This window comes from Pygocentrus nattereri, chromosome 12 (assembly GCF_015220715.1).
Source record: "Pygocentrus nattereri isolate fPygNat1 chromosome 12, fPygNat1.pri, whole genome shotgun sequence".
In the NCBI taxonomy this organism is placed as follows: domain Eukaryota; kingdom Metazoa; phylum Chordata; class Actinopteri; order Characiformes; family Serrasalmidae; genus Pygocentrus; species Pygocentrus nattereri.
In genome coordinates, this window is record NC_051222.1 from 20707147 (window position 1) to 20722932 (window position 15786).

Here is a 15786-nt window from a genome sequence, read left to right on the forward strand (position 1 = left end):
ATGCTGGTTTAACGCTCTCTGTGCTGGTTTTAATGCGGTCTGTGCTGGTTTTAACGCTCTGTGTGCTGTTTTAAATCTCTGTGCTATTTTAAATCTCTCTGGTGGTTTTAAACCTCTCTGTACTGGTTTTAACGCTCTCTGCTGGCTTTAATGCTCTCTGTATAATATATATATATATATATATATATATATATATATATATATATATATATATATATATATATATATATATATATATATATATATATATATATATATATATATATATATATAATCACTCACACACACACACACAATCATTTTTTGTCTATATTGGTATTTGGTGTCCACGTAAGAATCTGTCTAGGAGATGGAAATGTATGGAAATCATCGATTTCAAATTGTGGTTCCATTTGGAAAAAGTTGTTTGCTCCAAGTTGTTGTTTGGGGAACTTTGTTAGGTATATTTGCTCATTATGTTACAGAGAGCAACAAAGTGTAGTGTGAGGGCGTAATCTGACAACAAATCTGTTCTAAAACGGGGCTGAGTGTTCAGCTGATTTCCTTGTCGTTAGAGAGGGTGTATGCTCTACTGTATGGCCCAGTAAGTTGTGCTTTAGAGGAAGCTTTCTCTTTTGTCCAAAGACAGCTAATCAGACCAACTGAAAAGTTTATACTAAACAAAAAACAACTGATATCAGAGGTCAGCTTGGCAAAGAGTTGGCGCTTTACTCCACACACACGCACAGTACAGATGGTATTTCAATTAGCTGATGTGCTAGCAATCGTTATTACAAAAGCAATTGAAAACTGCGGTGCCAAAGCATTAGCTTAATTTATCATTCAACCGAGAATGAAATAATCCAACAAAAGCAATTACAGTGAAAATCACGTAACAAAGGATATCAGCATATGCACAACAGTTTATACCCCGGACAGAATGTAATCAAATCTAATCTGCTGATGTGGAACATAGTTAGCACTGCAGGTCCACACAACACCAGCTATGCATATCGGTGTTCCTTCGGATATTAAGGTGTGACCATTTAGTAACGCTCCAATGGGTTCAGGATTGTGAGTCCTAATTAAAGCCGTTCAGTTCCAGCACGTTCCAGTGATGGCTTTTACCCACACCCTGCTACCCCACCAACACGTCTGCTCCATCTTTCTTTTTTGTTCTTCCAGTATAATAGATTTATGGGCTACTTCTCCAATTTATTAAAAAAGAACGATGGGCTACTGGCCTGATTTCACCATATACACAGTGGAAAATGAAAGCAGCTCTGTGAAAATGTATATATCACTTATACCATGTTTAAATATCTATTTTTATCGTTTTGGATTCCCAAATGTTGGTTAGTAGTCACCTTTGCATTTTATTTCAACAGTCCTCTTCATTCGCATTTATATATGAGATATATTTGCAAGAAATCTAACATTTTTTTTTTCCAAAGATGAAGCCGTTCTCTCAAAATCTATAGTGTCTCAATTAGAAAATCTTATGCTTACATATCGGTTCCATCCTCCTGAAATGATCATACTGCATTATGAGATGCAGTGTATCCTGAGTCCTACCTGGTACATGCTTACTGTCTCCTGCTTTCAGTACAGTCAATACATCACAAGTGTGTAGTAGGCCATTTGGAACAGGGCATCAGTCAGAGAATATATCAGAGACCAGTTGTTGAACTTCAGAAATTGGGCAATGACTAAGTATAGCTTCACTATTAAGACAATAATTAGATGATCACTACCAGGTTTAATGTACTATGTAGTGAATTCTTAATAGATGAGCACAGGTGTTCAGCTTGTGTAATATACATAGAAAAGCACTGCCAATAGACTAGAACGGTCTGATGTAGCCACATAATATATATATTTCAAGCTGATAATCTACAAAATTGTTATAGCCTATATATATCTTTACTGACCACACAAGTAATTCTAGAGAAGCTATATGTAATTGACTCATTTTAGAAAGCTCACTACTTATTATAGGTAATTCTGTACCAGTTCTGGCTCTGCCTACAATCACCAGTATCTGAGTCTACTTCATTGTTATCCAGGGCTGCATATAAAGCACCTGTTTTGCTGTATTTGTTCTGTGACACACGTGTGTGTGGTCTGCATTTCTAATTCTGTCCTCTCTACTCTGTTTTTTAGGATTTTGTATTTTGACCTTGGTCGTTTGTATTGTCTTCTAGGTTCATAATTCTGATACTTCATGAAAAAAAACAAAAACAAATCAAAACACACTTGCATCTCTGTACCGGTATTTTGGAGCAGACAGTGACTATGACCCGTCTGAAAGAGAGGGAGGCTGATCTTCTCATCTGACCTGGTTTGAGAGGAGTTACTTTGGGCTCTGAAGAATGGACATTCTTTTAATGCATAACTCGTGTTCAAAGACGAGTTGGCTTAGCATGGTAGAAAATGGAGGTTTTATGTAGTATTGTAGTCAGCTCTGGAAATAACATGGGCCGTATCCTCAATTTTTGGGATCATGTCTATATTCCTAGAGTCCTGTGTTCCTCTGGCCTGGTGTTCCCAGCTCTCAGCTCTTTATATAATGCATCATATCTCAATATGATACATTTAAGGAAACCTATAAAAGGGTTTTTAGGGTAATGAGGTCACCAAATGGTACTCGCTAGGCTAGATTTAGTGAGCTAATTAGCTGGCTATGCACACTTTGTAATGCAAATAGTGTCCCTTTTCCCCAGAGCATGGAATACCTACATTTTGTGAATAATTGCTTCGTCTGGTTTAAGCATTCTGCTGCTTTAGCAAGCACCAGTTGTGTGAAAGGTACATTCGGTGGCCTTGGGTAGATTTTGACTAAGACCTGTGGTTGAATATCAAGTGGTAGTGCAAATCTCAAAACTTTAAAAGGCCAGGCATTTCTCCAGTGGCATTCCCAGAAGTGACTTTCTTACAGCCGTTTTCTGGTCAGTCAGTCTTGCACGGGCCTCCATCTGTGAAGCTCGTCCTTAATTAATTCCTCTGCTATGTGAGCCCCCGCAAGGAGCCATTTTGCACAGGCTTGGAGAGGAAATCAAAGTTAATTGACCTTTGTGCTGATATTTGAACTTGCTGCGTATCCTTTTAAGCTGTCATTGCTTGTGGTTTCATGTCATTCTGCTTAGGCATAAACACGGGCAGAGTTCCACACTCTTTCAGCAGGGGACATGGTGATGGAGGGCAAATGGATTTCTCATGACCCAGGCCCACACATTTAGCAAAAGCATCTTTGCTGCATACATTCAGGCCACAGACACTTGGCTGTTATTGCATAAACTCAATGTGTTTTAATGGCATAACATGGCCAAGTATTGAGTCATTCTTTAAATACGTGACAAATCTCATTTATTGCACAGTACTTCCTTCTTTGCGTACACTTGCTTCAAAATAAACAATATTTTTAAGTCGCCCTGTTTTTATGTTTAAGTCCCTGTTTAAAAACATCAAGTGGTAAGATGATCCAGCCATATTAGAACACTATTAAAAAGGATAATCGGTCTTACGAAATTCAGAAATATTTTAGCAGGATCATATTTTGGATACCTTTTAAAAATGTAACATGTTTCAAATGCCAAATCTTAGTTTAACTCCCTTGAAAACTTCCACAAATTCACTTTGGATGAATAATTCAGGACTTTTATTTTGATATTCTTTTAAGAGAGTGGGCATTGAGTCAAAATACTACTACTACTACTACTACTACTACTACTACTACTAATAATAATAATAATAATAATAATAATAATAATAATAGTTTATTTGGTAAGTGCCTTTCAAGACACCCAAGGACACTGTACAATGAAAATCGTAGAAAAGATGAATTTAAAAAGAAATTAAATTTAAAAAGAAATATGTAAATAAAAGCAATACACAAGTCATAAAAAAAATCACAGTACTGGTTCACCCAAAAGCCATTTGGAAAAGGTGGGTTTTAAGACTAGCTTTGAATATAGCCAGAATCGAGCATGCAACTCCGAGGGGAGACTCTTCCACAGCTTGGGGCCAGCAACACTGAATGCCCTGTCACCAACAACGCGCAGCTTAGAGGGAGGAACTTTAAGCAAATGTGAATCAGAAGAGTGAAGGATGCGAGCTGGAGAGTATAACAGCAGACTACCAAGGTAGGAGGTGGCAAGGCCATTCAAAGATTCAAAAGAAGACTCCAAGTGACTTTCAGGGTGAAGAAGCCCCTCAGATATTACAGATTTTGGAAAAACCAGTAAGTTTGTCATGGTCAAGCTGGTTCAGTTTAGTATCTAGGGAAAAAAAAAATCTTGTGTGTGTCATATATATATATAAAATCTCAGTACACCCCTCACATTTCTGCAAATATTTTATTATATCTTTTCATGGGACAACACAATAGAAATGAAACTTGTATGTAACTTAAAACAGTCAGTGTACAGCTTGTAGAGCAGTATAGATTTACTGTCCTCTGAAAATAACAGCACACAGCCATTAATGTCTAAATAGCTGGCAACACAAGCGAGCACACCTCACAGTAAACATTGACATTATTGGACTGCTTGTCTTCAGCAAATGGTTTGCGGGCGTTCTTGTGGATCAGCTTCAGAAGAGGCTTCGCTCTGGTATGACGGCCATGCAGATAGAGTTGTTGCATTGTGTGGCATATGGCCTGAGCACAGATAGGTTGACCTCCCACTTCTTCAACCTCTGCCATAATGCTGGCAGCATTCATGCATCTATTTTTTGAAGCCAACCTCTGGATATGACGCTGAACATGTGGACCTCTTTGTTTAACCTTGGTGAGGCCTGTTGCGAGTGGAACCTGTCCTGGAAAACCTGGACATGACCTTGGCCACTGTGCTAAGTTTCAGGGTGTTAGCAATCTTCGTATAGCTTAGGCCGTCTTTGTGGAGAGCAACATTTCTATTTCTCACATCCCCAGAGAGTTCTTTGCCATGAGGTACCATGTTGAATATCCAGTGGCCAGTAAGAGCGAATTGTGATACATGGTAGTAGGCCTGGTAGAGCATGCAGTGCTGGTACAATAGTATCATATGGTACAATATTGCTGGGCTTTTACATGTGTCAGCATTGCTACTAAAACTGGGTGGTCCACTACCCAAAAACATCCAACAGTCACTCTGTGGTCAAAAGTTGACCATTTGAGGTCAACATAAACAGATGGGCCTCTGGCTAGCGCAGTGTACACTCCTATATCTCTACCTTTTCAGTGTCACTGCAGAAAAACAGTGTTGCTGGAGTTATTACATCTGTCAGAATCAGTGCTAAACTGAATGGTTCAACATACAAAACATCTAACCAAGAGCAGATCTGTGGTCAGAAATGACCAAATTAGCATTAATAAAGGACAGAGCAGAGGTTCTCAGACCATCCTCAGGGACTACTTTGACAGTCCATATATTTGTTCTATCTTTGTTTTAGGGATTGGAATCGAGTGGAGGGAACATTTAAACTGGGGGTCCCTGAGGACTAGTTTGAGAACCAGGGTTAGACCATGGCTACTATTAGTCGTGCAGGGCAGGATGTGGTCTCATAATGAAAATGCACATCTGGGGACAACGTTCTCTAGTCCATGCTCTTATAATGTACAAACAACCTCCCAAGTAAAACAGGCTAGTCAATGAAATGCTATTAATGGTGAATCAGACTGCGAATAAATGAAATGTCACATGATGTAACCCAGCAGCTTATAAAGAGAGTGCGAGAGAGTCGCTTTTATGCAATACAACTGGATGAATCTACTGACATTGCAAATCTTTCCAACCTTCTTGCATTTGTGAGGAATGAGCATAACCGTGAAATATTTGAAGACATACTATTTTGTAAGCCTCTACCCACCAAGACAACTGCTGAAGCTATTTTTGATGTTTTGAATGCGTTTATTGTGTCGATCGGAATCGAGTGGTCCAAATGTGTGGGAGTTAGCAATGATGGAGCAAGGGCAATGATGGGACAATGCAACGGAGTCATCATGCGTGTGAAGGCTGTAGCACCGCTGGCAACTTCTGTCCACTGCAGTTTACTCAGAGAAGCATTAGCTGCCAAGAGAATGTCAAGAGACCTTAAAATTGTGCTGGATGAGGCAGTGAAGATGGTTAACTTCATTAAGGCTCGGCCACTCCAATCCCGTTTATTTCGTGTTCTATGCGAGGAAATGGGCAGAAGTCACGTTCAGCCTCTTTTACATACTGAGGTAAGGTGGCTTTCTGGCGGCAAGGTGCTGGCTCGACTTTTTGAATTGAGGGATGAAGTAAGAATTTTTTTATTGGACTCAAACGTTGAACTTTCAGACCGCTTCACTGATTTTGAGTGGCTTGCTAAATTGATTTACCTCTCAGACATTTTTACCCACTTGAATGGACTCAACCTTAGCCTTCAAGGCAAATCAGTGACAGCGTTTCATGTCCAAAACAAAATCGAAGCTACAATAAAGAAGCTGGACATGTGGACCAAGCGTGTGGAACAGTCAAACTACGAGTCATTTGACGATCTGTCAGATTTTCTGAAAAAAGAAAATGCTTCTCTGCCAAATGCAGTTTCAAGACCGATTGTTGAGCACCTGCAAAGTTTGAAAATGCAGCTACGCGATTACTTTCCAGCTCTAGACGTTCATTTCAGCTGGATAGAAAATCCCTTTGTCGACATATGCCAAGGAGCCATCGCAAGTCTGAGTGTGTCTGAGCAGGACAGCCTTATTGATCTCTCTTGTGCTTTAAAATACATTTTTTTCACAAAAGTCCTTGGTAAATTTTTGGCTTCATGTTAGGTCAGAGTACCCTGATCTTTCAGACAAGGCAGTGAGATTCCTGATGCCGTTTCCCACAACATATCTCTGCGAAACTGGATTATCTATGTTGGTGGTACTCAAGACCAAATACAGGAATAGGCTTAATGTTGAGCCAGACCTCCATTTGCAACTTTCTGCACTTCAACCTGACAATCACCACTTCGTAGCTGGCAAACGTCAGCCATCTCATTAGGTGAGTGACAAATGCTGTAAATGTTTAGTTTCCTTTGTTGTGTGATTATGCAGTCAGTTTCACAGATCACGTGGATGGATGCACTGTATTTGGTTTTAAACGTCAATAAAAAATATTCTGGGTGGCCGTGGAAAGTTTTGGGGTGGGTTAAGTGGGCCTTGGGTTGCAAAAGGTTGGGAACCCCTGCTCTAGTCGATCATATAATGTTGATAAGTGCACCGTTGCCCTCTGCTTTGGACTGCAACTTCACTAGGTGCCAGACTGGTTTAGAAGTTTGAGACATGGTTTATCCCCCCAACCTCCCCCCACCCCAACCTCATATTGAGCTCAAAATTTCTAATGGTTGTCCTAAGACAGGATCACATCTGGCCCCACAAGACTAAGCTAGCACAAATTGTACGTCAACAGATCTCTAATTGTGTACTGACAATTTAATATAGTGGCCAAGGAGTTGCACCATATTATACTATAAGTCTGTTTCATCTCTTCAGAAGATTTTATTAGTCCTGCATCTCAGGTAATTATGCAAGTATGACTCCAACAGTCAAAGTAGCTCAGGCAGGGTACAGAGTGGGTTGCACTACAGCAACGTGAATGGCATGGAGTTAAATCAACAAGGTGCTATTCTTTCATCCACATTCACAGTTATTATAATACTCAGCAACTGCAGTGCTTGCATTGTTTGCTATTTATGCAAACGTGATTTTGGCCAAAATTTGACAGTCTTTGATAAGCCTGGAGAATATACTCAGTGCGGCCGGTGCATAACCACTGCCTTGTGAATAAGGACCATATACAGAGTAATTGATCATGTATAGTATAATAGTCTACAGTAGAGTTTTTTTTTATTTTAGTTTTTTATACAAAGGTAGGCACAAAACTAATCCAAGATCAGCATTTTTTTTTTCTCCGCAGAATGTCTGGAGAGGTATGGTTTGTTTGGTTCAGAGACTGGATCGTGCAGAAGCAGAAGATTTACAGAGGGTAGGGTAAAAAGGAAATATTTTGATTCCCTTTAATTTCCATTGAGTGACCTGAGCAATAAAAGTAAACCTTTTAAGGCGTTTCACCTCAAATGCATTTAGTTGAACCCAGTCATGAACTGGAGCACTCCTGATAGCTACAGGCTACGGGCACTATGCAAACATATAGATTATTTAAGTAAAGCAAAAGTGAGCTCTCTTCTGTAGCTATTAATATGTATGCGAAACAGAATTGCAGGGAAGAAACAAACTTGATGTGCATTGCCATTGCGTTCTCCAGCAGCTGAGCACATTTTGGAGGAGTTCTTCATGGGCTAATGGGTGGTAGCCCTTGGCAAAATATTCCATTACAGTAGGATAAATCAGAACGCTAATGTATAATTGAGATGGCATCCTGGGTGGTTATTTAATTTTAGGTGAGAAATTCACCTCCTCATTTTCCGCTAATGGCGTATTCAAATACACAGCCTTTTTAGATCAAAGAGCTATCAAAAACGAGTCTGGAGTCCAAGTGGTGAGGCATCAGTCTGAGGTAAATATTTCAGAGTGGACTGCACCTGGGCTCAATCCATTCACCACGTTAAATGAATGGTTTTAAAAGTAGTAAACATAAACAAACAAACAAAGTCCAGTTCTTAAATGGACCTTTCAATAAACTGTGCCATTCATTTTTTTCAAAACATGAATTTAGCCTGTGTTTTTTAATAGACTTGTGCTTATATAAAAATTATTAGCACAATATCATGATTTATGATGAATACTACTACTACTAATAATAATAATAATAATAGTAATAATAAAAATGCTACTGCTACTAATAATAGTAATAATAAAAATACTACTACTACTACTACTACTACTACTACTACTAATAATAATATAATAATAATAAAATAATACAACTACTGCTACTAATAATAGTAATAATAAAAATACTACTACTACTAATAATACTACTAATAATACTACTAATACTACTACTACTACTACTAATAATAATAAAAATACGATACTACTACTACTACTACTAATAATGTTGTTGTTGTTGTTGAATTATGCAGTGTTAATAATAATAAGTTGACTCTGATTCCATTGACTTACATTAGAGGTACAGTTGTTTTTGTCCATTTTGGAGATACAAGGTTTTGTTCTATTTTACATACTTTGACCTCATGCACATGACTAAAAATGGCGACTAAAAGATTGAGAAGTTCCAAAACACAAACTAATATAAACAAATGTGCAAACATAAGTGCACAAAAGCAGAATGAATGAATAAGTAAATCAATCAATAAATAAACAGCGCAGTGATGGACTCACAGTCCTGTATATTTGGGCATTTAAATGGGTTCAGACAAAATAACTGATTCTATAGATTTCAAACCATTTAAATGAATGATTGAATTTACATGTACTAATTTTGAATGCATTTAAATGAAGTAAAAAGGCTCCTTCATTTAACCGAAGACTGATCTCATCAAATACGTTTTCTTCCTAATCATGGACGTATTTATCCTCTACATAACCTAGCAGACTAGGACGAGCTTGTTACAGCCAGTGAGCTGCAGAAAGTGCTTCACAGCTGTAGGCCAATTACCTTTACTTCTCTACTGCACATTCGCATGAACATGGCTCATGGATATTGATAAGAGCGCGGTGGTGATGTTATCTTCATCAGGAGAAGAGAGGAATGTCAGTAACAAGGTGTTTGTGTCCGTGTTTTTCTTTTTTTTTTTTTTTTTTTTTTTGCGTCATAATACAGAGCCTCCCTTGTGGCTATATCCCAGTTATCCTGCTCATTTTTATTGTATGAAATCTGTACAGTTGGAGATGAGTTCTTAGTCCCCTGTGCATCAAATTACAGCGTGAAATGTGTATAATCATATGGCTGAGCAGCCTGTTAAAGGGTTAAGTTAGTGACTCATTATGTAGCGACTCTACACAAACATTGCAGTGGTCTCATTTGAATAACTTGCATGTTTTCACAAACTTGAACATGTTCTGTAGCTAATAATGAATACATTTGTGGGGGAGGATGGGTAGGTCAGTTGAGGGAGAATCAAAATCCTGTGACGTCGGATATTGAAAATAAGATGTGACAACAGTAAGTGAAGGGGAACCTCGCTTCCTCAAGCACATTTTTAAGCACTTCAACTTGACAGAAGCTCTGTAAAGTGTGGTTGGATATCGAGCCTCTTTAACAGGACCATCTGCTGGCACTTGAAGGTGCCCTTCTGAGCTTTCTACCTTTCACTGGAGATAAAGCTCAGCTTGCTTTTTGAAGGTAACTACAAACAGTCTTGCTTGTGCAATAGATTGGATTTCTCACACCTATCTTGCCAATAGATGCGGAAGGGATTACGTTCCATTGCTCTTAAATGTGGTATATATTGAAGGATACACACGAGATCTGCTTAACAGAAGCTCAACTGAAACCAGGCTGTATAATTTCATCTTGATCCATTATCATTGACACATGAGAAATACTTTCTGACCAGGGATTAATATGCACATCCCTTCCCACACACCACACCTTCCAGTCTTCTGAGCATGAAAGTGTGGCTTCTCTGGAAGATAGGAAGAAGAAATGTTTGTCTGGTAGAGCTAAAACCCAATCCCTAAGCTTTGTCTTGGGAGCCAAAGTTTAATGTTGGTATTGGGCTATTAGCTTGTACCCTACAAAAGTCATAGACCCTTCATTCATTCATTTAATTTCCAGTCAAAACAGCCATTAAATGTATGTTTTTTTTTTTTTAGGAGATATTTTTGACAATAGAAGATATAAGATAATCCACCTGTGTAAGGAAAGAGAAAGTCAAAGAAAAATAAGTCAAATAAAAAAACAATTGTAGACTCCTCACGACTGTGCAAGGTAGACAAATGTACCCATTAGATAAACAGTACTTAAAGCTTTCCTAATTGAATTTGAATTGAATTTAGAACCATTTGTCACTGTGTTTGCCCACTGTGAAATAAGACCTCTGCATTTAACCCATCCGTGTATTGAAACACCCACATACATGCACACTAGGGGGCAGTGAGCACACTTGCCCAGAGCAGTGGGCAGCCCTATCCACGGCACCCGGGGAGCAATTGGGGGTTAGCTGCCTTGCTCAAGGGCACTTCAGTCATGGACTGTCAGCCAAGGGGATCGAACCAGCAATCTTCTGGTCACAATGCTGGTTCACTAACCTCCAGCCCATGACTGCCCCTCTCCTCTCCTCTCCTCTTTCTCCTCTTTGAGAGAGAGAGAGAGAGGAGAAAATCAAGCTCCACTCTTACTTCAGATCTGAAAACATCCACAGATGTTTCTTTCCATCCTTCCACTGTGAGAAGACGACTCAATACTATGAGTCTGAAAGGATGTGTAGCAGCCAAGAAGTTCTTACTGAGGGGAAAAAAAGCGCAAAATTTGCAGATCAAACACTGAAGCTGGTGTTCTCATAATGATGGACTGTCCACCCCACAGTCCAGACCTCAATATCATTGAATTTGTTTGGTATTGGGTTAATTGTGAGAAGCTCAAAATGCAACTCCTAAGACTGAACTTTGGAGGTGTGGAAAAAACATCCCTGCAGATTTCCTTGAAAAACTCAAAGCAAGTCTCCTGAAAGAGAATGGAAGCTGTAATAAAGACTGAGTGGGCACACTAATTCCTGAAAAACTTGACAATATATTTAGTTGTTCAGGCTTCTGTGTAATTTTCTGTTCCTATTTTTTCTCCTGATACTGAAAAATAATAACTTGTGTTTGACTGGAAATTCAATAAAGGAATGTCAGCCTCTGACTTTTACACAGTACTGTTTGTTTTGTATGTGTACTCTATTATATGACATATAAAAGGAAAAATGAGTAGGGTAAAGAATAGGATGTTGTTTAAAAATCCATTTTCTTATAGAATGAATTTTCAGGCAGGCCAATTCAAGCTTCCCACTGGTCTTGCTTTGGGCTGCCCTGTAGTAGACAATTTGGAAATGTTAATTATAAATGTGGGGAAAAGCCTCCAGAAAAATCCATGAAAAGCACATTTGTAACTGCTAAATATTATAAGGTATGCTGCCACTAAATGTTGCAAGGTATTTTGTCAGTTGAAAAGGCTGTCTCCACATCATAACTCGGTCACCACTGTGAGAAGTTGGGCTGCATGCATTGAGGAAATTTGTGTAATGATTGGATTCATATCAAATCTTTCTGTGGACTAGTTTCAATGCGATAAAAAACCCCCCCAAAGTTTCATCGATCAAAGATACCAATTTGCGGCCATTTAGCTATTCCCGTCATTTAAGTTTCTAATTAGCAGAAGGCGGTGGGGCCCAAACGATTATACAGCCAATTAAGTTAAAAGCTGAGTGTTCCAAAGACGGAGGAAGCTGGGAGGTCTAAGCACAATAGCTTTCGACAGGTCCCATATGCTTGTGGCGGAGGCCGGAATTGAAAGCGAAAGGACAGATGTTGGCTGGAATCATTTGGGGATCAGACTTTATCAAAGACTTTGCGAGCTGTCACGGCACAGACGACGCATTCGCTGAGATCACTGTTCTTAGTATAGCCTTGGGGAAGACAAGCAGACGAGTTCTATGGGGTTGGAGTGGGTTTACTCTTTTAATTTAGTCACCTCATTACTTGGTGTGTGATCATCGCATCTAGGAAATGGTGGAATCGGATGGTAATTGTGGCGCATCTCTGACATTTCTGGGTCACTCCCAGAAACGTGTCTCGCAGGGACCGGCGGTGCCATGTGTGGCAGCAAACAGCTGGGGATCAGTATGCATGGCCTAGTAAATATGCCATTCCACGGTGATATGACATTAGTTTGGAACGGGGAAGAGATCCGTTTTGGGATTGCATAACCCAGGATCAGAAATCCAACTCTAATCTTAACAAATGCACGACTGTGACATGTTATCCAGCGATCAATGTCACAGTAATGCAATATGATATGGTATTTCACCCCTGCCCTGACACAGCATTAATGAAGTGTTCCACACAAAGATTCCATTAATGTCAATCAAGTTCAGTTTTTTTTTTTTAAGCCTGCAAATCCTAATAGATTCTCTACATTTGTTTGATTCTATCTCAATAGAAACAAGTAATCTGAATATCTTAATTGCAATCAATATAACCATATTAAGTGTGACTTCAATCTCCCAAAACGATAGGTACTATCTCTGTTCATTCTTTTATCTGAAAGCGCCATCTTTGCAATAAGGCTAGGAATGACGTCTGTAGGATAGCTCGGTACACCTTGGAGAAGAGAAAGTCACAACGTTAAACGGATTAGATGGTTTTTTGAGAGGGATCTTCATTTTAGGGAGTTGCATATTGCACACATAACAGCAGGTATTGCAGTTTCCACTTTCTGAAAACTCCCCCAACAAAAACACATTAGTAAAATCATGGTGATTCCTAATCATCCCTTGGTCTTGCCGACTGGCGAATGGTAATAAATATGCAAGGTTTGAGTTCTGACAAATAGCCCGGGGCTGCTGGTGCTAACTGATCAAAAAGGCCTGCATGGCTGACAGCTTCATTTCCATGTAAAGGTATCTGATGCATATTTATCAGACCCATCTGCTGCAAAGACATACAAGTTGAAAAGCATAAATATATTGATGAAATCAAAGCCCTTTTTAAAAGAATGGAACGTGATAACTACGACCGTAAACTTTCACATTACGCGCTCTCCACATTCCCGCCTTTGACGAAAGAATATAATAACTGAGAGAGCGGGTGCTAACCTAATAGGGTTTGTGAGAAATTTCATAAATAAACATGATGACTGTTAATAAAACATTGTGTGGTACATCTAATTCAGATGAAGTCAGAAGAATGGCTAAACAAGAAATGTGAAATGAAACGGGACTTGTTACAGTAAATCGTTTTTAGTGGTTTATGAGGTTGGCTAACATTGACATATAGATCCCATTCGTCAAGAATTGTATTAAAAAATAATTGTTTGAATATGCTGATTATATAACCTTGGGGCTTTTCCTCCCCAGTCTAATTCCCAAATGGATTACAACCAGTTTAGCCAAATCACATTTAAATGTGTTCCCATCCAACATATAAAAACGCAATATTCTCCACAACTGCAACATCAGCCGTCAACTTGATTATATTTGTCAGGCTAATATTATGTACACAACACTAATACAAACTTGCTTTGCATTTAATATATTACAGAAATAAGATTTGTCTTATGAAATGCAGAACACAGTACACCTACCTGTCACAAAAGCCAAACATGTCTCAGAGGTACTGGACCTGTTACCGGAAGGTTGCCGGTTCGATCCCCAGGGCCGACAGTCCATGACTGAGGTGTCCTTGACCAAGACACCTAACCCCCAACTGCTCCCCGGGTGCCGTGGATAGGGCTGCCCACCACTCCGGGCAAGTGTGCTCACTGCCACCTAGTGTGTGTGTTCACTAGTGTGTATGTGGTGTTTCACTTCACGGATGGGTTAAATGCGGAGGTTGAATTTCCCCGGTTGTGGGATCAAAAAAGTAAAAGTATCACTCACTCCAAAGCTCTAGAGTCCAATGTTGGCTATACACCCCTCTAGCTGACACTTAGCATTGATCTTGGTGACTTTAGACTCGTGCGGCTACTCCAGAGAGCTTCTTTAATTGATTAAGCTTATTAAGCCAAAACGAACCCCACCAGGCCAGGCTGGTACTACTAAATTTGATCAGACATGGTTCTACACTGCTTTGCTTTGTTGCTAAGCAGATGAAATGATGAACAGAAGATATTCATGCTGGGATCGACTGGTATTTTACACATCTCTAATGCACTAATAGTATTTATTATCAGTATGTTTTTGTGGAATTGCTGATTGTACCTGGCAAAGCACAGCATCCACCCTCATCTGATAAACTGTTTGGCCTGATACTTTAAGCAAGTATAACAAGCAAGAGGAAAGATCTTTTGTGACCTTTCCATCAGCCCCACACATCCCTCTCATGGTTTCATTCAGGGGCACATTCACCCACTCGTCAAAATCAGGAGCTGTTCTGAACACAGATAGTGGGAAGGGGTGGCAAGGGACGGGAACGGAAAGGAAGACTTAAATAAGCTGTGTGAGGGCATAAAATCTACATTTTTATATATATATATATATATATATATATATATATATATATATATATATATATATATATATATATATATATAAAAATTAATTGAGCCCAATGGGGCATGCGAAAAATCATCACGAACACGGGATGTTAATACATCTCTTACAAGCCTCAAACAAAACAAGCTGTATATCTTACAAGCCTCAAATAAAACCTGTTGTATATCTTATGAACTTCAAATAAAACATGCTGTATATCTTACGAACTTCAAATAAAACGTGCTGTATATCTTATGATCTTCAAATAAAACGTGCTGTATATCTTACGAACTTGAAATAAAACGTGCTGTATATCTTACGAACTTGAAGTAAAACGTGCTGTATATCTTACGAACTTGAAATAAAACGTGCTGTATATCTTATGATCTTCAAATAAAACGTGCTGTATATCTTACGAACTTCAAATAAAACGTGCTGTATATCTTATGATCTTCAAATAAAACGTGCTGTATATCTTACGAACTTGAAATAAAACGTGCTGTATATCTTACGAACTTGAAATAAAACGTGCTGTATTTCTTACGAACTTGAAATAAAATGTGCTGTATATCTTACGAACTTAAAATAAAACGTGCTGTATATCTTACGAACTTGAAGTAAAACGTGCTGTATATCTTACGAACTTGAAGTAAAACGTGCTGTATATCTTATGATCTTCAAATAAAACGTGCTGTATATCTTATGATCTTCAAATAAAAC